Below are 5,633 nucleotides of genomic sequence, written 5' to 3'. Positions count from 1 at the left end.
AAAGGCTTCCACTAGAACAGAACTGAGATTCTCTACTTTAACTTGACTTTGGGACAGAGAAGGGAGAACATGATCCTTTATAGAGGAAGTTACCCCGATGACTATGACTATAGGGATGATTCTCAGTCTGTCTTTGTTTCTAGCAAAAGCTATGAAAGAAATATCAGCTTAGGTCAAACAACTCTCTTACCTGACTCATATCCTCGAAACTCAACCTTTTTTTCACGAGTAGAGCAGCTCAATTTCAAAGGTTAGGTGCGCTATCCACTCTCTCTTTTCTGGTCACCAGTTGGAATAATTAAATTTCCACCTCGATAAAGATTAAAAAAATAAAAAATCACCGTGAAAAAGGACATATGTATTAGAAAGGCCTGACTTGACTCTCTCCATCCATGGCTCTTTTTGATAACTTTATATATTTTTTTTGTTTGGTGTTAAGGGCTAGAATCTTACCTCTTGTGGTCTGTCAGAACGTCTCTCTCAAGACTTAGATTAGCGCTCAGCATTCCCTGCAAAACTCCCTTGAATAGCTAAACGTCCAAAACCGATGAAGGCAAACCTAATCTCCCTGCTGGTTACTTTTACCAGCTCCATCTCCTCTACTGAATCTCCTGCAACTTCGTCTTTCCTTTTTTCTCATAAGTAAGTAAACTCTTCTCCATGGTATATTTTCACTATTATCTTTGCTTTCTTTATTCGGTTTCTGATTCTTAGCTGAACCAGTAGGTCCTTCGACCCTTAAAATAATATGGTATGCTGCTTCTATGCTGTCCGTCAAACACAAATGTAATTCATGCTCAGAAAAAGTCAACTCGAATATTGCCCTCTTGTCTTCCTTCTTCACTCTACATCATAGAGACAGGAGGTCAAAAAACTCCTCTATGTACTCTCGCATAGCCATTTCAAAAACAACCTTGTCTCAGATTCTTAAACTTATTAGTCCATCGCCTAGTAGAAATAAATCTTTAAACTGATGAACGTCTTGTTCTTCGAGAGCGCTTCTCCTCCTGCTCTCTTTTTTGTAGTACATGTGCTTACCATAAGCCAGCCTTTTTGTTTTTCTTCAACTTCATCTTTGTGGTAGTGAAATATAACCGCTCCAAGTCCATAATTTCTTCTAGTTCAAAATAATAGTCTATCGCGACAACTAGTCTAAGACCATGGAGGGGTCTCAACTTCCATAAAAGTTAGGGACTGCTACACTAGTCTTCACAATAACTCCACTTCCCTAAGTATCTGTGCTTCTTCTATAGCTTGCACTATATAAGGGCTGCCCCCACTACTGAAGCCCTCGCTCTCTTCGTGTTATGTCTTTTCCTTGGGGCATTTGGTCGCCCCCCTATTATTAAGCTCTGCTTTTAACTCACGCCTTCTGGACTGGCCTCTCTTGCTACTACCTCTATAGGCATTTCCATCCCAGCACTTCACTTATAGCTCTTTGGGAAACTTCGGCTGCATCTTTCCTGCTCGCTGCGTGACACTAAAGCGATTTTCTAAATGCCTAGTAGGCCTAGCAATTGAGTTGCCTATTCCTCATTAGTGGGGTATAATAGCTTAAATTTGATAGGAAGTTGCTGAGGTAAGTTCCGATAGAGCTATGCTTCAGTTATTCCAATAATTTATTCTTCTAGGTTACTCTTTTTTCTCTTAATTAAAGTACTGGAAGAGAATCACCATTGTCTTTCTAAAGGACGGGGATGTACGTGTATTGCTTATGTCTAATTTGCTAATGCTATCTTGACTTCACTCACTTTAGAGATAAAAAAAAGAATAAGAGAATAAGAAGGGAGTGTAGCAGCCAGAAATAAATCCCCTCTTCCGCTTAAGGCACCGAAGTCCCACAGCTAATATCTTAATTTAAGGAAAGTTCTTTCGTCAGCAGTAAGTATACTGTCTTACTTTCTAAATAAATTCCGTTGTGCCCCTTTTTTATTTCAAAAAAAGTGCAACACATGCCTACACTATTTATCTAATAATGCGCCATTTCCTCTTGCTTTTTAAACCAAAAATACGCTTTTTAAACCAAAAATACACTTTCAAAATGCTTTTCGTAAGGCATGCAAAAGATAACATTTAACATTTATAGGTTAATATAGTGAGTTTAAGGTCTTTTGAAAGATACGATAAATGCTATCTAAGGACATTATTCCTGACAAAAGAAATGGAGTAAGTAAGATAAGGGGTTACTGCATGAGTCTTGTAATCTTTTATATATATCTATCTAGAGCTTAAGGCATTAGTAATTAGTCAATTCAATATACAAGAAAGTTCAATTCAGCAGTACACTGCTACTCACTTTCTTTATTGAGAAAATACTATGTCTATCAACGATCTTTATTTCAAGGAAAGTACCACTAGAAAAGTAAATAGGAGTACAATATAGAACTCCTTTCTTTATGTAAATAAACTTCCACAACGAAAGATACTGTAACTATTATATTCTTTCTTAGTCTCTCTGGTCGCCGAGGGTGACAGACTGCACAATGAGCGCTCGTTGTTCATCTCGTAGCATTTGTAGTCTCGTCTTGAGGTGCATTATGTTTTCATTTGTTGTGCGTATGTGGTCTTCTACGATGACAGGGCTCACCGGACGTAGGTTCCTCAAAAAGGCTCTTAAGGAAAATTGGCGTTGACCCAACTTATTCTTGATTTCCTAGATTTCTTATGAAATTTGAAAAAGCCTTTCTAAAACTGCAAGATCTGCCATACCACGCTAATAATATAATAATAATTTTGGATTTGATTTTAGAGCTCGAAGGCTTATTGAGTTTCTATATAGAGTAGAAGTAGAGTAATCCCTCCACGCGGCACGAATTTGATGAGTTTTCCACAGTTGAGTACTATCATGACTCTTTGATGAAAAACCTAACTACCTTGCAAAGAAAATGCCCCCACAATCGCCCAGTGTGAACAACCTTTGCATAACCAGCTTCAATAGTTACGCCTAATCAATCACTATTATTCCGTGAAATAACTCAAATTTCAAATCATTCACTTGCTTTAACTACTCATGCTATGGATGTAGGAGCATCAACTTTGTTTCTGTGGGATTTTGAGGAGCGGGAGAAATTGTTGGAATTCTATGAAAGAGTCTCGGGTGCCAAGATGCATGCCAGTTTCATACAACCAGGTAGAGTGGCACAAGATCTGCCTCTTGTCTTATGTATAGATATTGATTCATTTACATAAAAATTTGCTTCTTGTATCAACGAATTAGAAGAGATGTCAACTGGCAATCATATCTGGAAACAACTATTAGTAGTTATTGGTACTATCACTGCACAATAAGCAAAGAATTGAGGATTCAGTGGTGTAATATTAAGAGGTTTTGGGGTATGCTGGGATTTGCAAAAAGCAGCACCTTATGATGTTCATGACCAATTGGATCCTGACATACCAGTAGGTACCAGAGGATATCGCTATGATCGTTACTATATTTGTATCGAAGAGATGCGACAAAGTGTTTGGATCATTGTGCAATGTATTAATCAAATGCCTAGAGGCATGATCAAAGTCGATGATCGTAAGTTATGTCCTCTATCACAATCTCAAATGAAACTATCCATGTGATGACCCTACTTACATGATATGAGAATGGTTCGACACTTTTTATGAAATGAAGTAAGGGAATTAGTTCGACCCTATAACCCACGTCTGTAATACCCAATACCTAGGAATTCAGTTATATATATATATAAAAGTTTTCATGTTATGAAGAACTTTATATTTATACATTCATTGTTATGTACAGAATACCATGACTTGATCATATCAGTTTTCAGTTTATGTATCAGTTTATACCTCAGTGTCATTAGTTGGGAGTAGTACTTAGCATTGAGTGAGCGAAGGGATGGAGGCTCACCCGACAGTTAGGTTTGATACCATTAGAAGCAATTCCTAAGTTCCTAAACTACAGTGCCACTATAGGTTATAAAGGGTCACCCATCAGTTTAAGCTTGACACCCTCGTCCTTCGGGACATCAGTTTAGTGGATCCACATCAGCTAGTATTGGTATGCTTTGCAAGGTACTAGCATTCTTTCAACTGGGTTTACAAGTTGGACCTCAATTTTTCTCAGATTGGGGTATATTAATTATTGTTAGCTCCCATAATTCTCAGTTTATGATTCAGTTCATGTTTCAGTTTTAGATTTTACATGATCGTGCATTCAAATACACAACTTGATTTATTACATGTTATTATCCTTGGTCTTGCATTTAGATTATCATTATTACATGCATCCTTGTTCAATTTATGCTAATTAGTTTCTCATCCTGCATACTCAGTACATTCAAAGTACTGATCGCATACTTCTTTGCACTATATTATCTCATAATATAGGTATGAATGCTCAGTACCTGAATTGCACTTAACACGTTTCCATACCACTCAACAACAGTTTTTTGAGTCCTCGTCATTAGAAGACTAGTTATCAGTTATCTATTTCAACATTTATTTTATTTCAGTCAGTTAGAGTTTCTGAGAGCTTTTCCTAATGACTCGTTATGATTTTTTTGGGAGCTTTTCCTAATGACTCATTATGATGTAGAGGCTTTTAGACAGTCATTTAGTATTCTAATACATACCAGACCATGGATTAGCTTAGGGTCACTTGTATCTCTAAGCATTGTGTTATGACTAGGGGGTAGTCTTGTATCATGACACATGTACACTTATTCAGGGAAATTTATACATGGTACATTGGCTAATTCAATGACCCAAATAAATAGACCATTTTTAAAAATCTTATGTAGTAATCATAATTCTTAATTCATGTATTTACATAATACCACATTTACAAAATTTTAAATTTTCAATGATTTCAAATAAATAAATCACTTTTGTGATAACATTTATCAATCATAAAATTTTAAATTTATACAATTTTATATTATGTTGTATGTAAGATAAATATGATGCTCATTATATTGTCGCTAGAAGAGCATGTCCTGTGTCATCACGGGCCCAATATTAAGATATTTTGACTATATACGATAAGTTAGTTTGATTTTAATTCGAGTTATGAATTATAAAACATGAATATACAAAACATATTAACTACTTGATAATATTTTTCAAGGAGCCAAATTATCTCACAAGATAACTATGTAGAACTTACTCATATGGATAACAAAATTCTATGCATTTTGAAGTTTATGTTAGTTTGTTTGGTACCTTTGGTAAGGTACTAGCACTTTTCCAACTAGTGTTATAGGTTGGACCCTAGTTTTGCTCAGATTGGGGTATATCAGTTATTGTTAGTTCCCACAGTCCTCAATTTATGATTTAGTTCACGTTTCAGTTTCAGATTTTGTATGACCATGTATTCAGATATACAACTTTATTTAGTACATATTATTATGCTTGGTCTTACATTCAGATTATCATGATTACATGCATCCATGTTCAGTTTATGCCAGTTAGTTTCTCTTCCTGCATATTCAGTACGTTCAAAGTACTGATCATATACTTCTTTGTGCTATATTATCTGATAATATAGGTATGGACGCTTAGTACCCCGCTTAGTACCCGGATCACACATAGTATGTTTCCGTACCACTCAATAGTAGTTTGGTGAGTCCTCAACATTTGAGGACTAGTTATCAGCTATCTATTTCAGCATTTTATTTTAG

General features: G+C 35.9%; 1 pseudogene; it reads left to right on the top strand.

Moving 5' to 3' along the window:
- The first annotated feature begins 2,483 nt into the window (after positions 1 to 2,483).
- On the top strand, positions 2,484 to 3,570 carry LOC124896192 (annotated as a pseudogene).
- The last annotated feature ends 2,063 nt before the right edge of the window (positions 3,571 to 5,633 follow it).

The sequence above is a fragment of the Capsicum annuum genome, chromosome 2 (genome assembly GCF_002878395.1).
Source record: "Capsicum annuum cultivar UCD-10X-F1 chromosome 2, UCD10Xv1.1, whole genome shotgun sequence".
NCBI classification, from domain to species: Eukaryota; Viridiplantae; Streptophyta; class Magnoliopsida; order Solanales; family Solanaceae; genus Capsicum; species Capsicum annuum.
The sequence above is the reverse complement of the archived record's forward strand: the minus strand, read 5'-3'. Positions and strand labels throughout refer to the sequence as shown.